Source organism: Orcinus orca, chromosome 16, assembly GCF_937001465.1.
Source record: "Orcinus orca chromosome 16, mOrcOrc1.1, whole genome shotgun sequence".
Taxonomy (NCBI): Eukaryota; Metazoa; Chordata; class Mammalia; order Artiodactyla; family Delphinidae; genus Orcinus; species Orcinus orca.
Window position 1 is genome coordinate 19,380,690 of NC_064574.1, and position 22,414 is coordinate 19,403,103.

At 42.8% G+C, this 22,414-nt stretch overlaps 1 protein-coding gene and 1 non-coding gene across 10 annotated transcripts in view; both read left to right on the forward strand.

Annotated features, from left to right (window-relative positions):
* The window catches only part of ZHX3 (zinc fingers and homeoboxes 3), a 142,436-nt gene that overhangs the window by 27,244 nt on the left and 92,778 nt on the right, over positions 1-22,414 (forward strand). The window lies entirely within an intron of this gene.
* Positions 12,380-12,486, forward strand: LOC117202521 (U6 spliceosomal RNA). The gene has a single exon (XR_004484944.1). It is a non-coding gene; the product is annotated as a U6 spliceosomal RNA (small nuclear RNA).

The window sequence follows — 22,414 nt, forward strand, 5'->3', positions numbered from 1 at the left end:
TCTCTTTGGAAGAAGTTGGCCTTGGCCCAGGTTCATTATGCTTCTGAAGGAGTCCCAATTCTAGGTGGGCAGCATGGATGGCATATAGATTTGTGTTTCTAAACCTGGTCATGGAAATCATCTGAGGGTCTGTTTTAAAAACACAGATTCCAGGGCTCCACCCCAGGCCCACTGAATTAGAATTTCTAGGACAGGAGTCTGAGAATGTGCATTTTAACACTCCGCCCTCCACACACACACCTGGTAGTCCTTTATAATTAGGCAAGTTTGGGAAATGTGCCTGTAGTGGGTAAGAACACGGGGTCTGGAGGCCGACTGCCGGGGTCTGAAGTGAGGCTGGTGAGAGAGAGCCTTAGCCGGTGACTCTTAATAGCTTGCCTTTCCAGGTCTAGCTGATACCAGATGCACTGAATTAAGAGACCCTCCATTAGAGGCAAACCCCCTGACGAAAGCAGGAAGAGACAGCTGGTGATGACAGAGACAAAAACTCTCCACAAAATAATTCAAAGTACAGCAGTTTGGGGACATTCATAGAGGAAACAGTCTTGTTTGCCTCTGTGGTCTCCGAATACATTAATTAATCATAATTGCTATCCTGTTCAGCAGGAATAGGTCAAATTATGGTTTGGTTAGTTCAGAAAGCTTGAGAAGGAAGTAATGCGATTGAATTTAGAAAGCTTTCTGTTCTAATCTTGCATGTTTTAGTGCTTCAGTTATCAGTACAATTAACTTATGTGACGCAGTTCTGTCTCTGAAGATACTGGATTAAAAAACCCTTTACTCAATGACAAGGCAAAGACAAGAGCAGTTATTATCCCTGAGGGGCTGCGAACATGCCTAGATACTTAATATCATGATACCAGCAACCCTACCACCCCATTCTCCCTTTTTTTTTTTTTTTTTTTGCGGTACGCGGGCCTCTCACTGTTGTGGCCTCTCCCGTTGCAGAGCACAGGCTCCTGACGCGCAGGCTCAGCGGCCATGGCTCACGGGCCCAGCCGCTCCGCGGCATGTGGGATCTTCCCGGACCGAGGCACGAACCCGTGTCCCCTGTATCGGCAGGCGGACTCTCAACCACTGCGCCACCAGGGAAGCCCTCCCTATTTTTATGAAGAAAATTCTGTTTGTTTCCATGACAAGGAAAAGGAATCCTGCAAGAGAATAGCTGCTGGGGAGGGAACTTGGAGTTCACCATCCTGGGCTGACCACTTAGAATCCCTTGTTGCTGGTGAGGAGGGTTTGAGTTGAGTGTTTGGAATATTAAACTATACTTACCACCTGTTTTGTCATGCCCAAACACTAAAGCTTTGGGAAAACAATGTTGTTACCCTGCTAGAAGTGGTTGCTTTGGACCTTGAGCCTGAAACTTTAATTGCTCGATCGTGTGCTCTGTTCCTTATTTCCAGACTGAGGAGTCTGGCTTTCAGACTGGTGAACTGGATGTCAAACATGGCATAGCATCTTGGCTATATTCCTGTCACTTATCACGTCCTTCCATGCGCTGTCTCATCTCCCTGCTGAACTGCAGACAGCCATTCGAATGCACATCTTGAGACCAGTGGAGGTTTAGCAATGCCAGCTCCACCAGAGCTTTCTGTTTGCAAGTTGAGATTAACTAATTCCCTTTTAGGAAAAAAACCCAAACAAACAGGAATTTAGAGTATTTTTACCTTGTAGAAAAACACTTTCTCTAAAGCTGAGAAATACTGACAGAGGCCAAAGAGGATTTTAATGATACTAACATATTCTCTAATGTCACACTTCCCTGCCCTCCAGACCTCGGGAACCCTGGAAGGCTCTGCTGTGTTATGGTGCCCTTTACAACGTCTGAATCACTAAGAGTATTTCAGTTTGTGAAGTGTTTGTAGGCCTGCCTTGAACTAGGCACCTTGGTATTAAAAAGAAGGTCTCTGGTCTTCAGGAACTTTTTTTTTTTTAAGTTAGACAAGGTGCATTTAAATCTCTAACCTCAAGCAGACCATGCAGTGAGCTGCAAAGGAGGTATAATCAAAATGTGGGATCACAGCAAAAGAGAGGTTATTTCTGGTGGTGGGTAGAGGTGGCAAGAGGGGGTTGGAGGATGCTTTCAGGGAATGTTTGTAATCAGACTGGATCTTGAAAGTTGGATAGAATTTTGAACTATTTTTTATATTCTTTGTTTACTAAGGCATCATTTATTTTAGCAAGCCTATAGAAATATTTCGGTGCTTAATGGATTAGCGTTCAGTTATCTAAATGACTCACTCATTCAGAATGCCTCACGCCTTAATTATTTTGGATAACTTGTCTCTGTAAGTAAGATATGAAGTATTAAGGAATGTATGATGGGGAAGTGCTTTTATGGAAGCCCTTAAAGGTGATCTTGGAATCACAGTGGATATCTCAAATCCCTGAAGAAATGGAAATACAGTGCTGTGGTGGTGACTAGACAATCTGAATGACAATGGAAGGCATATGTTTGGATGTGTGGTTTAGGAACTGGGGGAAGATGGAGCTGTAAGTGATACTGGTGAGAACTTCATAGGAAAGGAATCGTCTGCCGGGTTAGGAGGCCTCTTGAACACCATAATAAACTGAAGGCGGCCAGCTTCTTCTTGTTCTTCCTTGCTCTAGCATGGCTGAGCACGTGGGGTTTTACAGGAAGGCTGTGAAGCCATGCCCAGAATTTTTCTTCCTGCCCCAAGCCTCTGTGTTCCTTGTTGCTGGGCTTGTCCTGCCTCAGACCTGCATCTTCGTGCCACAGATTCTGTCGTGTTGATGTGTGTCCTTCTGGGTGAATCCACACTCCTTTAGCAAGCCCATTTCTTGCCGTGGTAAGTTAGCGACAGCTGGACCATTGTACCAGCCTTGCAAATGGTTATATTATGCCAGAGACCTTGCAGTTTTTTCTTTCCCACGAGAAGACTCTAGTTTCAATCTCCCACTTGCTCCATCAAGCCAACACTTAATTTTCTAGGAAGCTGAAAAACATACAACTTGCTACCTTTTGTGCTGAAATGGGGCCCTGGCTCAGAATTCTGATCCCTTTGGGAATCAACACATACAGTTTTGAAAAGATAGTACTTTTTGCTTATTCCTGATAATGCCAATAGCATTTTAAAAGCCAAGATATTTGGCAATGCTGTATGTCCCAAACTACCATGCAGGTGACTAAAGCAACTCTAAGAAAACGAATTCAGTTGCTCACCAGTAATGTACTTTTTATGTGTCTACTGTGTGTCAGGTACTGTGCTAGCCACTGTTGGGAGCAAGTCAGACGTGGTCTCCCTCTGGCCTCATATCACTGACAGTCTGGCAGCTCCATGGCCAGGAAGCCACCATAGCTTTGTAGTGTAACGGTAGGCGGAGGTGGAAAGGCCTGGTGTCTAGTCCTGCTTTTGCCTTTTATCAATTACATGACGTTAGACGTTTGCCTCTCTTTTCTGTCAACTGGACTGAAACACCTTTTAAAAAGGTTTATAAGAGTTTTATCATACTTAAATGACAGTACATAAATAAGAGTTTTGAAAAGGTCAAGTTACTATATATGCAAATATAGGTGGGGGTAATCAGCTTTGTTCAGTAGGAATAGCTAATGGAGAGTTTCCACTACTCCATGGCTTCAGAAAATCACCGAATATAATATTTGGGCTGTATATTATTAATATTTCACTAATTCTAATGTTTATTAATAATAAATTTAAAAACCAGCGATTTTTTGGTGCCTGGAGTTAATACAGACTACCTAGTCATCCCTAAAGAACTACAGATTTAATACATACTGGCAGTTACTTCAGAAAGCAGTATGTGCTTCTAGATATTTAGTATATAACTACAACAACGTATATGTGACAGTGCTAATAATCTAATATATACCATGGAATTATAGTACAGTAAGACAAAAATGTATCTGAATAATAATCATAATAAAATAAAAAGTATCCCTTGTAAGTAGTAGAAGATACTTTTAGTTTTTGCAGATTTTGATAAAGAGTTTTGAACTGCGTGGGTCCTTTTTGGTTCTGACCTTCTGTTGTTTTTATGGTCCCCTTATACCTGTCACTGAAGAACTAAGACCCTTCATTGTAGATATTTTCTGTAGCAACCTAGACATGACCCTTAGTTTTTCTGAGCCTCAAATTACTCATAAAATGTGGCCTTTTCTTGGCCACACCAACTTCACAGGGTTGTTGAGACATTCAAGTTGGAACTGATGTGCTACTTTCAATGTGAGGGTCCCCCATTTGGTTGTAGGGATAGTGGTCAGGTAATTCTGGCAAGTGAATGCCCCGGAAGGGCTGTATCTTGATTTACAGCCCAGCCCTTGTTCAAGTTTCCTGATTCTTCTTCATCACAATTCAGTGCCTTCTACATCATTTTGTCCCATTCGCATTTAAAAGCATTTCGGGGACTTTCCTGGTGGTGCAGTGGTTAAGAATCCACCTGCTAATGCAGGGGACATGGGTTTGAGCCCTGGTCCGGGAAGATCCCACATGCCATGGAGCAACTAAGCCCGTGTGCCACAACTACTGAACCTGCATGCCACAACTACTGAAGCCTGCGTGCCTAGAGCCCATGCTCCGCAACAAAGAGAAGCCACCGCAATGAGAAGCCTGCGCACCGCAATGAAGAGTAGCCCCCGCTCGCTGCAACTAGAGAAAGCCCGCAGGTGGCAATAAAGACCCAACGCAGCCAAAAATAAATAAATGAATAAAAGCATTTCGTTTTATACCCAGTTGGTCATTAGCCAACATTTATGGAGCTTCTGCTATGTGTCAGGCATTGTGTAGGGTGCTGTGGATGTAGAGGTGAGAGGGCCGGACCCTGACTCCAGAGTGCCTGTTTAAGTCCAAGACTGCGCATCAACTTTGGCCTGCATTTCCAGCCTGCTGGTCTTCTCTTCCGATTTCAGACTTGCAAGCCCCTACAATCATGTGAGCCAGTTCCTTAAAATAAATCTCTTAATTTGCATGTGTGTACACACACACACACACACACACACACACACACACACACACACACACACACACACACACACACACACACACTCATATCCTCTTGGTTCTGTTTTCCTGGAGAACCAAGACGGATATGGTACTCAACAAATGCTGTCATTATCAATGCAGAAAGAGGTGGAACAAGTGTGGTAAGCAAGATGCTTAGTGGTTTGGTTTTAGCTGTGTTGAATTTGAGGCGCCCATGGAATCCATGGGGAGATACCGGCAGGCAAATGTAGCCAGGGTGTGGAGAGATCACATGAGTGGTCTAGACTGAAGGGATGTAAATTTGGAAGTCACCAGTCTATAGCTGTCAGTTGAAGCTGTGTTTGTGGGTGATTTCAGAAAGAGAGAACAGAGTTTGTAAGGTAAGGTGAGGTATCAAAATGGAATCCTAGGAAACACTAACATTTAGGGGAGAGGCAGAGGAAGAGGAGCCAGTAAAGGAAACCAAGAAGGAGCAGACAGAGAGGAGGAAGGAGAGAGTGGACATGGAAATCATGGCCAGGGAGAATTTCAAGAATGCAGCACTGTCAAGTCCCATATAAAGGTCGAGAGAAATGTTGCTGTCTGTCCATTGAACCTAGCTCTTAGGAGGTATCATTAGAGGTGACTGTTTCAGTGTCATAATTCATTACAGTGGGTGGAATAGAGGACCTGGGGTGATGAAGTGGAGGTGCATGTTTGCTGCTGCTGCTTCTTAAGGAGCTCAGTTATGACGTATGAGGAGAAGGGGCTGTGAACTTCCTGAGGAAGGGATGATTTTAGGATGTGAGGGGTTCTAGCATGTTCAGAGGCTGAAGAAACAGAGCTAGAAGAAAGGAAGAAGGGAGAGAAAGGACAAACGATTGATCAAGGTTTCCTCCATGGATAGAGGGATGTGCACAGGGTCAGTAGTTTTACCAGAGGAGGGATGCCTCTTTCACTTGGTATGGAAAGGGGAAAGGCTATTTGGGGATACAGGTATGTCTATAGAAGCTAGGGGGCTGGAAGTTTTGCCCTCATAAAAGCTTCTATTTTCTTTGTAAAGTGGACCTCTGGCAACATCTGATAGCCAAGGGGAGAGGGTGCAGTAAGGTCTTTGAAGACAGAGGTAAAGGTATAAAATTACTGCTGTGAGACTTGAAAGTGGAGGCTGATTATTGTTGCCCATTGTCTATTAAATGAAAGTTATACTCCGCAGTCTGATGTTTATAAAGTCCTCCAGTCTGCCTTTAACCAATTCTGCCAGACTCCCTATCTTTCCTTGCTTGATTCCAGCACCCTTGTGTACTTTAGCCGAGAGTGTCTCTTGTAGCACCGGAGTGTGGCTTTGCGAGACTGGATGCTGCGGGGGAGCTGCCAGTGGACTGTGAGTCAGGAGTCCTGTGGTCCAATCTTGGCTCCTCCGTTTACTAGCGATGGGACCTTGGACACCCCTTAACGTCTCTCAGTCCGCTTCTTCATTTGTAAACTGTTAATTATAACAACACCAATGATAAGTGATGATGATGATGGTTGTGTCAGATGAGAAAACGTATTTTAAAGTATTTTGAAGAGGATAAGGAGTATATAAATGGAGCTGGTGTCATCAGGCCACGAATAATCCTAGAGCCAGGCGTTTGTATAACCTTTCTTCTTTACCACTAGAGTCCTGTCCCCTTCTCTTCAACTATCTAAATTCAGCCTGTATTACATAGAGAAATGCTAGCTCCTGTAACAGGTAAACCCTGCTGAAATCTCAGTGGCTTAAAACATTTTCATGCTCATTTCAAATCCAATCAGCCATGGAGGTGGGGGGGGGGGCCCAGACTGGTGGATGCTCTGCTGTCTTCAAACCATGGTTTCCATGGTTGCCCTGGGTATCGATGTCCAGGAACAGGGTGGGGGGAGAGAATGTCTATGATTGGGAGGCTTTGATGCATCAGGCCTAGGATGGGAGCTGGTGACTAAGGCCAAAGGAGAGATGGTTGAGAGGAGGCATTTACTGGATGGAGATGAATTTGGGGTGTGTGGGTTTTAGTGTGCACAGAAGGGTAGAGGGGGCTGAAAAGAGTGAGGCAGGACCTGTGGAGCCTAGGACAGAATGGAGAGGACACTCCTCCTGCCTCGAGAGACAGAGCTGGGGAAGGGGGAAGGGCTGAGGGGCCCAGGACTGTTCCCCATGAAGGCAGGCGGGGCACCACAAAGGTAGGAGAGAGGGCCCCCAGGGCGGGGGGAGACAGGTGGGCGAGAACCCGGGTGTCTACACACCTTCTGAGATGAGCTTCCTAACAGCTGGGGAGGCAGACCCTGTGAGGTGGTGCCTTGACAAGAGACACCCAATTAATAGGCAGCAGAGAAATGAGCTAGGACTTGAGGTTTTTGACATCAGAGCCCCTGGCGGTGAGAGCCAGGAAATATCCCACCTGGAGAACCTGAGAACCTGGACTCTGAAGTAGGCTTGAGGGGAACCCCTGGGGTGGGGGAGGGGAGCACCTCTGTGGTGGCTGTTCCTTTATAGGTGATTCACCCTTTGGCTGCTTGGGTTGGAGGAGGGAGGGCAAGAGAGGAGCATTCCAGGCAGAGGGAGCAGCCTGAGCAAAGATCCTAAGGCAGAAAAGTGCTTAGAGGGTTTGGGGACTGAACAGAGGCCAGCCTGGTCCATGCTGAGCAGGAGGGAGGGTGCGGGAGAAGGTGCTGGGGAGGGAAGCAGGGCCCAGGTCGCACAAGCATGTACAGGTCATGGCTGGGGGATGAGATTTTATTCTAAGGGCAGCAGGAAACCGTTGTACACTTTGCGTGGGGGCAAGATGGGCTGATTTATAGCTTAAAAAGACTACTCTGGCTGTTGTATGGTGAATGGGTGGAAGGAAGGTCACAGGGTATATTGGATGCGGTGGGTAAGGGAAAAGGAATTCAAGACGGAAGTGAGTCTGGAGCTCAGAGCAGAGGTTCAGGCTGGCAAAGAAAATTTGATGCTGTATTTCCTGTTAGCTCCCTCCCTGTTCTCAGCCAAGCTTCCTGTGAGTAGCTTTATCCACCATCTCTACTTCCTCGCCTCCTCAGCTCCAGCCTCTGTGCTCTGGCCTCTGTCACTGCCACTTCCCTGAAATGTCTAGGGCATAGGGCACTTAAGGCCCTTTATGATTAGCCAAGTCCAGGCCTTTGACCCTCTCCTGGCTTGAGCTGCATCCAGTCACACTGTGAGCCATTCCTGCCTTGAAATTCTCCTTAGCCCTCTGTCTCTCTGGCCCTTTTGTGGTCCCCAAGTCCTTAGACCAGTTCTGAAATGACAGCATTACCCAGGCTACTGACCTTGGTCCTCCTGGATTTCCTCTGTGCCTCTTGGAAAAGAAAGAGCCCTCTCCGCTTTCATCAGGACAATGCCTACTTGCCTTTCAGCTTCATGTCAGGTGCCCCCCACCTTCAGGAAGCCTTCCCTGACCCCTCAGGCTGGGTTAGGTGCCGCTTCTCCTCCATTTCCACTTCTCCTGGAGTATAAAGTGGATATGGTAGCACTTAGCACCCTGCTTACTTATTAGTCTCCCCAGTCTAACAGTACTGGAAGGATAGGATTACAACGAAATACCCTGTGATCTAGGACAAAGATTGCTTTCTCCAGTTCAGGTGAAAGCCACACTTTATAATGTAGGTATCTACACCTGATTGTATGTCCTTTAGTAGATCATTCATTTCTCACTGGGTCTGAGGGCTGTGAAGTCTGGTATAATGTCTTCTGTGAACAGAAGGAATTCATTTAGCTCCAAAGAATTAGTAATTGTCTCCATCTTCTGAAAGGAAAAAAAGCTGAGAATTTAAGAATATGAATTGCTTCAGAAGAGCTTCTGAAGACCGGCATTGCCTGGTAACTTGGTTCTCTGGTCCCTTGCCCCCACCCCGAAACCTGTCACAGGTGCCTCATGTTTTGAGATTCCACAGTTCTGGGTTTGACGTTCCAGCTGCCTCTATGGTGATGAGCATTAACGTTCTCCTGGGCTCAAGTGTGATCGCCTTCAAAGGCAGCAAATGGGCTGAATGAAAGATGTGCTTCTGCCTTTATATCCTTCCCTCCTGCTAACCAGGGGTGAAAAAGAAGAGGTGGGTAGAGACAGCAAAGTGTGCACGTCACACATCTGGAATTTCAGTAAGGTTCTGGGTGGTTAATGTCACTAAACTCTCATGCTTCTCTTTCAAATGCCTTTTTCTACCCTTTCTTTCTTTTTGTCGTTTCTCTCAGTTCCAAACCCACTTTATCTTTTTTGGCAGGTAGAACAAAGAAAAGAAAATGTCGAATCACTTTCTTCCCAGTGGCTGGATTTTTAGAATCTTTTAAAATTTTTTTCCCCGTGTTTAGTTTTCTGAGACTAACAGAGCAAAAAGCAGAGATGCCTTTGACTAAGTGGAACTCTTAGCTTCCTTACTCAAAATAATGCTGCAGGTTGTACTTGTGTTTTTTGGATGTAGTGTTGGGCTGATTATTTTCTAAGAAAAGAACACTGTAAGATTGTTATTTATTTATTTATTTATTTTATTTATTTATTTTTTTTTGCGGTACGCGGGTCTCTCACTGTTGTGGCCTCTCCCGTTGCGGAGCCCAGGCTCCGGATGCGCAGGCTCACCGGCCACGGCTCACGGGCCCAGCCGCTCCGCGGCATGTGGGATCTTCCCGGACCGGGGCACGAACCCGTGTCCCCTGCATCGGCAGGCGGACTCTCAACCACTGCGCCACCAGGGAAGCCCTGTTATTTATTTTTAAATTTAGACATCTCTCAAATGAAATAAGAATGCCTAAGTGTGTGTAACAAGGGACTAAGTTTGAGTCCCCACATTACTCTCTCGAGGGTTTGCTGTTCTCAGGATGAGAAATGCTTGCACACACACGAACTCCACTGTTTTGATTCCCACTTATGTTTATTTCTGGTGTCCAAACAAGACATTAGGATTACAGATGCTCAGATAGGAAAGGACGCAGGGTTTTCCAGTGTGCCCACCAGTGAGATCCCTTCTTACGTGGGGGACCTCTCTGTTAGCCTGAGAACATTCTTCCTCACAGGAAACTACAGTCTTTGACCCTTTGGATTTACTTAGTGAGTCTCTTCCACCACATGTTCAACCCTTTAAGTACTTGAAGACAGCTATCTTCCGTTTTATTGCCCAAGCCCTTCTTTATAGACTGTGGATTCCTGGTTTCTTCAGATATAACCTCCTTCCTTTTTCTACATATTGTGGTCCTAATAGAGCATCCCATGGTTTTGTTAGCTTTCTCTGGTGGCTCCATCTCTTGTTAAACTTACTCTCAGCTGAAACCCGCCCTCGTGGAACCCGCCTCTGAGCGGAGGTTCTAAAATGTCTATTTAACGACTATTTTTTATCTCAGTGGTCTTACGTAACAGGAAAGCATTTTGTTACATTTGATAATGTTGTAATATACTTTCCCTTAAAAGAAAACAAAGGCTTTTAAGTCCTAGGGTGCAGGTAAAATACCAGTAAGGCATGGAATTTGATTTCTCGCCAGAGGAGGCTTAAGCAAGTTCAGTTGGGTCTGATAATAAAGGCTGGCATTGACTGTGCCCTCAGAGCATGCTGCCACTGTGCCAGGGATTGTTACACATATCATTTAGTTTCATACTCACAACAACCCTGGTAAATAATGATATCATTAATAGTAGACACTGTTACTGACCTCATTTTAATGGTGAAGAAATGGAGTCTTAGAAAGGTTGGGACTTGCCCATGTTTCACATATCATAGTGTGACCCAGACCTTGAGCTCCTCCTATGCCACTATCCTCCCTCTCTGACACCTTTCTGCTGGGTAAAGCTCTGTGTACCATGCCCTTCTCTTGTGCCTCACGTTTAGCTCTCTGGTCTTCTTAATTAAAAAGTAAATTTTAAAAAGAAAGAATTGGGTGGTTCTTTGCAACTCACCAGGGCCCCTAGAAGAGTGCTCTGCATATGGTGGGTGCTGACAGGAGAACTGAGGTCCTTAGTTCTGTGTCTCCAGGGCCAAGAAAAGTCCATCTTAAACCAGTAAAAGTCTGATGCTGTCATGGTGGGCTAGGACTAAACCTTTGATTTGCCTTTGGGCAGCTGGCTAGCACAGACCAAAGGGGAGAGTATGGTTATTGTCGTTGAGGTTGGACCAGCAGCCAGGACCGAATACAGGGATGTGATACCCAGATCAGTCTTGGCTCTGTCTTCCACACGCACCCTCTGTGAGCCTTAGTGTCCTCCTTTCCTGGGAGTTGGGAGGGAGAGAAATGTATGAGGGTAGCAGGGAGCTGTTTACTCCACGTTCTTTTCCCACTCTTTCAGAGGTTAAAATAGCCCATTTGGTGTTGGAGAGTCAGTTCTTGTGCCCTGTTTCCCAACTCCACACTTGAGACAGTGGCACAGTTGGAAGGATGGGACTTTGGGAAGCTGCTCTTTCCCCTCCCCCAGTCCCTAAGAAATTGGTGAGTTGGAGACCATTTTAAACTGGGGGTAAAACTGGAACTCTTTATTTTATTTACTTTTCTTTTTATTTTTTTCCCCATATCTCCTCCCTCTTGCATCTCCCTCCCACCCTCCCTATCCCACCCCTCTAGGTGGTCACAAAGCACTGAGCTGATCTCCCTGTGCTACGCGGCTGCTTCCCGCTAGCTACCTATTTTACATTTGGTTGTGTATATATGTCAGTGCCACTCTCTCACTTCATCCCAGCTTACCCTTCTCCCTCCCCAAGTCCATTCTCTGTGTCTGCATCTTTATTCCTGTCCTGCCCCTAGGTTCTTCAGAACCATTTTTTTTTTTAGATTCCATATATGTTAGCATGTGGTATTTGTTTTTCTCTTTCTGACTTACTTCACTCTGTATGACAGTCTCTAGGTCCATCCACTTCACTACAAATAACTCAATTATGTTTCTTTTTATGGCTGAGTAATATTCCATTGTATATATGTGCCACATTTTCTTTATCCATTCATCTGTCGATGGACACTTAGGTTGCTTCATGTCCTGGCTATTGTAAATCGAGCTGCAATGAACATTGTGGTACATGACTGTTTTTGAATTATGAAAACTGGAACTCTTTAAGTGAGCCTGGACTGAGGAATTAAAATCTAGGTCTGCCCAGAATGTCACCCCCAGTTCACAGGGCCCCAAGGGTTTAGGAACTGATGTTAATTCCCCTGTGGTCTGAGGAGAGGGGCTCAGTTGTAGGACTACTTCAGGCCTAGTGGGGGAGCACAGGCTAGTCCTGCCAGTCAGGTATCTTAGAATCATCAGGTCCTGCCTGTGTGTGCCTCTCAGCCTGAGATGAACTCTGGAACTGCCCATTCTCCCTGTGATTCAAGGTGTAAATGCTGTAGATGGAATGCTGTCGATAGGACTTTATTAGTCAGAGTCCCGACAGGAAAAGCTGGTATTCTCAATTTAGGGAAATGATGGGAGAGGTGTGGATAGGTGCTCGCTTCGGCAGCACATATACTAAAATTGGAACGATACAGAGAAGATTAACGTGGCCCCTGCGCAAGGATGACACGCAAATTCGTGAAGCGTTCCATATTTTTGACACAAGAGGGGAGAGAGATGGGAACATATGTATATGTATAACTGATTCACTTTGTTATAAAGCAGAGACTAACATACCATTGTAAAGCAATTATACTCCAATGAAGATGTTAAAAAAATAATAAAAGAAAAAAAAGAAAAAAAGAGGTGTGGATAGGATGTAGAGGAAATCTCAAGGGACAGAGCAGGAACCCAGAGTTGTGGTAATGGTGGAACTAATACCACCCCTAGCTGCAGTGAGACAAGTGGATGGAGTGGCCATCAGAAGCCAGAAGAGATTGTCGTTTAGAAGAGGTCACCTTGAGAGGAGCAGTGACTTCTGGTTGAGGGATACAGCCGGCAGAAGTAGAATATTCGAATTCCTAACCTCACCCTTTCCTCGCCCTGTGCCCCCACCCCCCTGTTTCCTTCCCTGACCTCTTTCTGGGACTCAGCATTGGACAAACTCAATTAGAAGTCTAGGGCACAGAGGCTTGTTGATGGGATCCATAGAGATCAGTCTGCGGGGGCAGGAGCAAGGTAGGGAAGGGTGGAGAGTGCACCTGGAGAGCAATAGAAAGATACTAGACAGAAGGACCACGTGACTTCATGATGGACAGAACTTGTGTGTGCGTGTGTGCGTGTGTGTGCGTGTGTGTGTGTGTGTGTGTGTGTGTGTGTGTAGTGCAAGGTGGGAAAAAAGGATAAGGTAAGCATTTCTTACCATAGCCACGTGTTAGGTACTTTCTCCTGATCCAATCACCTTGCGGGGTAAGTAGAAGTATTTATATGTTATAGATGTGGACAACTTGAACCCAAATCTCTTGTCCCTAAGTCAGTTCAGTCCTGGTGATCCCCGTGGTGACAGATGGTAGCCAGATAGCTCTCACATCTGACTTTCTCTGAGCCCATTCCAGAAAGCCACCGTTCATGGCATTGCTGGGAGAGCCGGGGGGAACTGTAAAAGAGCTGCTGTGTATTTTTTTTTTTTTTTCCTTCACATCTGTGAACTTGAAGAGAAGGGGAAAGAGGAGGAAAAAAATTCAACTTGGCATGAACGATGTTAACTGAGATCAAATAAGGTGAAAAGCAAAATAGAATCCAGAAATTTAGTTTTGCTTTTACCCAAAGTTCATGCGCAGCTGCTGTACAAAGTCCTTTTTACTTTCCATGAATGTTAAGCACTGTTCATAACATGAATCTCATTTTCTTTTACTTTTAGTTGTTTATGAAAAATAGCTTTATAAAAGACAAAGAACCAATTGAACATTAAGCTCCAACTGTGTGTCACCTTTGTGATTTCATTTCTTGCTGATACACAAATTATTACACTTATAAGTTAAAATTATTTTGATTCCTGATACATTCATTGTAAAATTATTTATTGAACGGTCAACAGTGAAATTGAAATTTTAAATTTAAAAAAGAGAAATTCTCACAACCTAGAAAATAAACTTTAAATTTTTCTTTTTTTTTCTAGTTTTCATTACATGCATACATAGATTTTACATGGCTAGAATTGTGCAAGTTTATGTTGTTTTCTTGTCATTAGGTGTATATTTCCATGTTGCTATATAACCTTCATGATTATTTAAAATAGTTTTTCAATTCACCTTAAACATTCTCCTACTTGTTAGATGTTGTTTATTTCCCCTGCTTCATGCCATAAAAAGATTGGCGGTTTTATTGAACATTTAAGTGGTTTATTTACTGTTTTTCTTTATAAACGTTGTTCATTTGAATCTCCATGCATCTAGTTTCCCCATCCCCTCCCTCTTTTGTTCTTTGTGGCAGAGGGAAAGGAATTGTTATTTTTTTAGGATAATTTCTCAGCAGTGGGATGAGCAACTCTGAAGGTATATCAAGGGACATTAAATAGAGTAGTTCTAAGGGTCACTGAGAGAAGTAAGATTACAGTTAAAATGAGTCATTAAGCAGAGTTGTTGCTTAAAATGTTAATACGGATTTTTATTAAATCCTAGGTTTAAAAAACTGCTAAAAGAGAAATTAGGCACCATTTACATTTACATATAAAATTTAGCTGAAACCCTAAGTTGTGATTAAGTTTAAAAAAATTTGTTCTTGGCTAAATTGAATATAGTGTAATTCTGAACAAATTTTGTGTTTGATTAATGATATTGGCCCCGGTTACCCTGCATCCCTGGAATATAGCATTGGCCCGGGAGTCCCCTGGGCTACTCCCCGGGAAGCATGCATCCCCTCCCTAACCCATTCTGCTCAGCCCAGGGGGGCCAGGCCACTTTCATCTGTGCCCTCTTTATGAAGGTGGAGCCCCCTGGCCAGAGGGGCTTCCTTGTATGGTGCCCTTGCCCTTCCACTTGCCTTCCGTCTGCCACAGTTCTGCTTTCTGGAACAACAGACAAGTTTCTTCCTCTAGTCGGGAAGCTTTAGAAAATCAGAGAGCAGTTCTGGTTTTCGCTCTGTCCTTAGCTCCTGGCATAGTGCCTGGCACATAGCAGAGTCTCAAAAACACATTTGCAGAATGAAATATCTTGAGACGGTCCTTTAAATGTGTGAATACAACCATGATGTCCCCACTTAGTCGCCTCCTCTTTGGGTTTAATGTCCTCTAGGTCAGCCATTCCTCATGGAACACTCTCCGGATCCCTTTCCCTCCCAGTTGGGTTCTCACCATTGTCTTTGACCACGGTTTGCTCTCAGTCACACTTAGAATATGTGGCCAGATCTGCAGCCTGTTCTCCAGAAGTGGTCTGATTTGCAGTAATACAGTCAAGTGTGCACTACTTTTTTTTCTTTAGCAAATTGCTGGTTGCTTACATCTTTTCACGTGATCTGCTATCAAGCCTGGCCTGCTCCAGGAGGTGCTTGTGCAATTGAGTGTTTCCTTCTAGATTAGTGTCACTTGGGATTTGATGAAGGCTCTTCAGTATCTTCATGTGAGTCATTAGTAAAAGTGAGGAAGAGGGGAGGCCCATGGAAGAGCTCTGGAAACCTCCCTCCACATTGACAGTAATCCCCTAATCCCATGCTTCTTTCAAACTGTGATGTGCATACAAATTACCTGGGGGTTTGGTTAAAATGCAGATTCTGATTCAGTAGGTCTGGGTGCACTCTGAGATTCCGTCTTTCTAACAAGTTGCCAGGTGATGCTGATGCTGCAGGTCTATCAGGTCATACTTTGAGTAGAAAGGCCCAGTTTTGGGAAAGAGTTGTTCATGAGAAAAAATCCTTCAGTGTTTGGATAGCTGTGCTGTGCCCATCAGAGCCCCCAGAAGATACTCTCTGATACAGATACTTGGCCCCAAATACTCAGAGGTTCATCTCCTACCTCACTAAGTAAATGAAGAAAACAAGAGTGATGCTATTTCGCCAGCTTCCAAGTGGTATGTACCTCTCTGTGCATGTTTGTTGGACCCTTTATTCCAGCCTGACTAGCCGTTATCCAACATATTTGGTATCTTTTCAAGTTTCTTGTCATCTGGACATTTGATAAAAGTGCTCATGTAAACTGAGCACTTTAAAAATTTTTTCATTGTTATGGTATACCTTCATATACCAGAAAGTTACCAGAAGAGAAACTAAATGGATATTTAGTTTTTTAAACATTGGTTATAAGATACAGTGTTCCTGATAAAATTCTTTTATAAGAAATATTATGGAGCATCCAAATTTTTTTACTCTATTGGAATTTGGAGAAAATGGATGCATTGTTGAAATTACATTCCTAAGCTGAAATATCCTCATGTAGCTGGCAGCCTTTCAGTAACAGATTTAGCAAGTGAGTCTGTAGAACACAAGGCAGGGAGGTCATGAGCACCTGACCCCCCCTTTCTCCAAGGTTTCTCTCTCTTAGCTCAGGGGACAGGTACTTTTCTTTTGCCCTTTGTACAAGGCAGGTAACACTGTGGCCAAGACTTTTTTGGTCAGTTCAAGGAATGATTATTATGTCAAAATGTAGAGAGAAAAAATATCGACACTTACTTATTTTGTAGAGCTTATTGTGACCTGGTCACCTTTTCCTTTTTTTTTCCCCAAATGGAAACAGAAGGAATTTTGATTTAATTTTATTATTTATTTTTTGATTGGAATATAGGTGATGTACAATGTTTCAGGTGTACAGCAAAGTGATTCCGTTATGTGTGTGTGTATGTGTGTGTGTGTGTGTGTGTGTATATAGTTCCCTGTGCTGTACAATAAGTCCTTGTTGTTTATCTGTTTTCTATATAGTAGTGTGAATCTGTTAATCCCAAATTCCCGATTTATCCCTCCCCCCTTTTCCTTTTTTGAAAATAGTAGGTGTGGCCACCACCATGGAAGGTATGCAGCTCACTGAATATCAAAAAACCCTCTCTCTCTGGGTTCTTAAAGCCCCTTAGCCCTGAGTTTGTCATTTGAGCCTGTGGGAAACAGGTACGGAGCAACCTGTAGTTGCTGCTGTAGTTCATCCATTAATTTCCTCCCTTTCTGTAATGGTTTTCCAAGATCAGTCAGAGGTCTCTTTGTTCTTTCAGCAGCTCACATGCAAGCACAGGTGCAGCAGCAATTATGCCTTCCCTTTAACAATTCTTTTATTATAGTAATTTTCAAATATGTATTATGAACCTCCATGCACCCATCATATAATCTCAACAATGTCAGCATCTTTCTAATCTTGTTTCTTCATTTATTTCTCACCCCTCTTCATCCGCTTCCCCACCCACTAGCATACATGGTCTTCCCCTCCCCCCCGCCCCATCTTCTAGTCTTTTAAAGCAAATTCCAGATAGCCTGTCATTTCATCTGTAATACTTCAGTATGTAACATAACAGAGAAATTTTGTAAAACTTTTTAAATTGAAGTATAATATACATAAAAATGAACATAAGTGTAGAGGCTGGTGAATTTTCACAAACTGAATAGGCCTATATAATGAGCACCCAGATCAAGAAACAGAGAACATTGCCAGCACCAAGTGGTGGACTTCTGGCTTTTCTGGATAAATTCAATGTTAATCTCCAACTTGTCATTTACTAAACATTCTGAACCTATTTCAGTGCATAATTGAAGCTTTTATGGTATGTCCACAGTTTAATTAAGTAAATGTAATATAAGTAAGTTTTCATTCCAAATAGATAAAACACAATTTGCCTAACTCTGATTGAAAAAAGAAAGTATTATTAGTCTCAATGAGTTGATCACTTCAACCACTGTTGATTAATGTGTTTAGATAATTTTGACTCCTAAGTACTAAAGACAGTGTCTTTCAAACATGTCCTAAAAGTTGAGTCCTGTGACTAGACATTAAATTAGGAAATCGCAACCACAGGAGAAAGACAGTAGCAACAAAAATAAAGCTTTGATATTGACAATAATTAGACTGCTTTATTTTCAGTGAAAATTAAGCAATAATGCCTATATTCAATCCAAGTTGAAAAGTAGTGACTTGAATGCATTAACAATGATTGAATAATAGTACTTTAAAAAACCTATAACTATAGTGCCATTAACATAGCTAAAAATATCAATAAGTTATTTAATATCATCTACTAATCTGTACACTAAAATTTTCCTTATTGCTCAAAAATGTCTTTTTTTTTAGATTCATGCTTTAGTTAATGGCCCATATAAAAATCGTTGTAGGTTTAGAAGATATATTTCTTAATCTATCTTTTATTGTTTTCACATAACCACTACTTTCATACAATGCTCATGTTCTGTGCTTGCTAAATTAGTAACAAAGACAAATGTAGTCATTTTTTATCATAATTATTGCATCTTTGGTTAGAAGAGAGGATATTTTAAAAATTGACCCAGCCATCTTTTCCAAATCGGTACTAACTTGCTTTAGTACAGTACCAATTTACAGACACTTCTGTAGCCCTCCTTCTGCAAAATGAATTGTATTATTCTGGATTTGCTTTTCTCTGGCAGCATTTCTCATCGACTTCCACACATTCTTAAAGTTTTATGTAAATTCTTTTCTCTTCCCTTTTTCTTGTGAGTAGCCCACCTTGAGGTTACGTGACTCCTCTTTCAGTAATAGAAGGAGCACTACATGGGGGAAAAGAAGCCTGGGTTCAAATCTCAGTTCTACCACTTACTGTGTGACCCGAGGTGGTGTATTTAACTTCCCCAATTATTTGTAACATGTCTACTTCCTTTTCAGTGGCCTGCATCAAACAATACCACAAATTGTTTAAAATCTCCAAAAGCTCCCCAAATCTGTAGGCAGGGAGGAAACAAATTATCGGGTCACTGCTTGTCTTCCCAAATTACAACTTAGGGAGCATTGCCTAAGGAGCCAGGATGGGAGGCCCCTAGACTCACAAAGTGGGAGAAGAGAACCAGGAAGGGAGATGGTAAGTAGTATTTACTGAGTGCCTGTAATCTCTTTTCCATGTGCTCATTTGGACCTCATAGCTGCCCTGGTAATTTTATGATCAGTGTAACATTGCCTCTGCCAAGGTAGCCAAATGGTTAAAAGCCATAGTCTGGGTTGAAATTCCTGCCTTGCCACTGTGTGACATAAGACAGGTCCCTTGGCCTCTCTGTGTCTGATTCCTCATCAATAACAGGGAGGTAATGAGAATCTGTTTTATAGGGTATTGGTGAGGATTAGATGAAATAAGTGTGTGAGGTGCCAAGCACAGTATCTGGTATGTAATCAGCATTCAACAAAACAAGCTATTTATCCTTTACTTGTTTTTAGACTTAACAGTCTTTCTAAAGGAAGGCTGTAGAGTTTTAGTAGCTTAATAACATTCAAAATTGTGACCACAGATTTAGCAGATTTTCCAACAACCAGAACAGAACTTTGTCAAACATATGAGTGCTTTCCTTTCAAACTGGTCATCTTGAAACCTTCTTATGTATTCCAGTGTTGCCTGTGCCTCAAAATGTGTTTGGACTTCTTTTTACTAATTTTTAGTCTATAGGTGTCTTTTTGCTAAAATTAGGCCTAAGATAAAGGTGGATACTTACATAATTAAATTTATTTATTCAACAGACTTTTATTGACCACCTACTGTTTGTCAGCTACTGCTAGACACTAGGATAATAGCAGTGAACAAGTAAGATGGGGTCATTTCCCCATGGCATTTGTAATCTAAGGGGCAAAAAGCTTTCATCAGCTTGGATTGTATCAAAAATGTGACAGCACTAATTGACATTGTTAAAACAGCTGAAAAGAAAAATTCAGATTTTGGAATATTTTGTAGATATATCCAATACATCCATGATATGTTATTCCAAAGGAAGACAGATGCTTTCTTTATGAATAAATGAGATGTACTGAGGGAGACACTGATCTGTATCTGTGCAGTGATGTAACCAGACCTTTAAATTCAAATTTGGAATAAGACAAGGAGCTCCTTTCTCTCTTCTCTGCTTGACTGTGACTTTGGAGTCATTCATGAACTTGAAATTGGAAGCACAGTTACATTAAACAACACAATTGAAACTAAATTATCACTCACCAGTAGCCTGGTGATGATTGAAAATAATTCTTGGTTATGCACTCAAGAGTATTTGTCCGGCTTCGGGTCTGGATTGGAGCTGGAGAGTCCCAGGCACTCATCTCCTCAGTGGATGCCTCCCGGCCCCACCACCGCCCTGTGCCGCGGGACAGGGAGCCCGGAGACCCAGCTGGGAACTTAGAATGGTAGAGGAAAAAGATATTTTTTCTCCCCTACAGTTTCTGGTGACTATGAAGGGATGGCTGGGGCACCCCACTTGTTCTGGAAGCTGCAGATGGGATCTTGTGAAAACTGACAAAAGTCAATGAAAAATAAGAATTCTTACTAAAGTCAGCCCTCCCAGATCTCTGTCTATAGTGCTCTGTCAAGAGAGGAAGACAGTTGTGTTTTACTCCTGATTCTTCCCTGAAAGTGTTTACAATCAGCTATAAGTAAGAATGCTCCATGATGCCATCATGTGAATAACTTTGAGACCAGGCCAATGGACTGAAAATGCCCCTTATTAAATGCAGGATTACTCACATCATACAGAGACCTAAGAAGTGGGCATTTACTCCTGTCTATACCACCACCTCCTGAAATGAGACACAACTGTTTGAATGGACTGACTGATTTCCAGGATTGAGATTGATTCAGGTTAATGGAGACGGAGTCTAATCCCTAAAGAATGGTATCTAAGTTTGTGAAGAGCCTGCCAAGTTTGTTGTGGTGATACGTGATGGATCTTTTGGATTTAGATACCTGCAGTGTTTTCAACATATGTTTAGTATTAAAATTATTCCTGGGTTCTTTGAAAAAAAAAAAAAGACTCTTTGTTAGGTTCCATTGGTTAGGTTAGCATGTCTAAAAAGTGTGTTGATTTCTTAAAACTTTGCAAATATTTGTGTATATTCAATTTTAACACCTTAATGTTAAATAATTGCAAATAAATACATAAGTAACATATATAAATAAACATAATTATGGAGTCCCAAAATTCAGAGGAGCTTTAAAGATAATTTAGGATAGTCACCCTTATAGTGCAGAAATGCCTTCAAGCCTATGTCCAACACCTCTGCTGATGGAGAATGTTTAACTATAGACCAGCGGTCATGGGCATATAATAGAAAGGTGGGGGGACTTCCCTGGTGGCGCAGTGGTTAAGAATCCGCCTGCCAATGCAGGGGACACGGGTTTGAGCCCTGGTCTGGGAAGATCCCACATGCTGCGGAGCAGCTAAGCCCGTGCGCCACAACTACTGAAGTCCGCACGCCTAGAGCCTGTGCTCTGCAACAAGAGAAGCCATGACATTGAGAAGCCTGCGCACAGCAACGAAGACCCAATGCAGCCAAAAATAAATAAAAATAAATAAATTTTTAAAAAAAAGATTAAAAAAATAAATAAAGGTGGGAATTTGTCTTTATAAGACAGGCGTGGTGGTTACCTATGGGAAGCTTTTGGGCCCTGTCTGAGTACAATTGTTTTTCCAAGTATCATCTGGCCAACTAAGACTTGTCTTCCACAGTCCAGTTTCTGCGTCTGGACCTCCAGTTTGTAGCCCTTCCAGTAAACTCTGGCACTGGCTAGAGAAACATCCTAGGATCTTTTTAGTTTTCTAAACTTGTAATTACCATTATAGCACATGGTTTTAACCATGTTTTAAATTAGCTAATATTTATTAAGTGTCTATTGTGTACCAGTCACTCTTCTAGGCGAAAGATATGATAGCACCAAGCAAAAAGCAACTACCATCATGGAGAGTTCATGAATGAGTGGCCCTAAAGTTGCAGTCGAATGTGAAATAAAGGAAATGGATCAGGTCTGAGGGAGATGATGATTCTGGCTTGGGACATGTTGAACACGGGAGGTAGTGGGCCATCTGAGAGCAGATATCTGATGCATAGCTGGCTCTGTAGTTGAGGGAAAACTGGCTTTGGGGATTGTTGGCATGGAAGGTGGAATTTGAAACAATTGGAGCAGAGGTCAGCAAGGGAAAATGAGTGGTCTGAGAGAAGAGCGTCTAGCATGGCATGATGCTTGGTGCCTTGTAAAGTACCAAGTAGATGTTTATGAATTCATTTATTTGATGTACAGCTGTGTTCCTTTTGACGTAACTATGTAATAAGCATTGCTTTTTTTTTTTTAATTTTTGGCTGCGTTGGGTCTTCGTTGCTGCACACTGGCTTTCTCTAGTTGAGGCGAGCGGGGGCTACTCTTTGTTGCGGTACGCGGGCTTCAGTAGTTGTGACACGTGGGCTCAGTAGTTGTGGCTCCTGGGCTTAGTTGCTCCGCGGCATGTGGGATCTTCCCAGACCAGGGATTGAATCCGTTTCCCCTGCATTGGCAGGCAGATTCTTAACCACTGTGCCACCAGGGCATTCCTTATTCGGTAATTGTAACATTATGAAGCAAGTACAATTTTCTTGTTACTTTGGGGAAACTTTCTTCTATTACAGAGGTTTGAGAAATGGAGGTTTTCATGTAATAACCTTTCCTTTTTTTTCTTTTTAGATTTGGATAAGTAATTCACAAA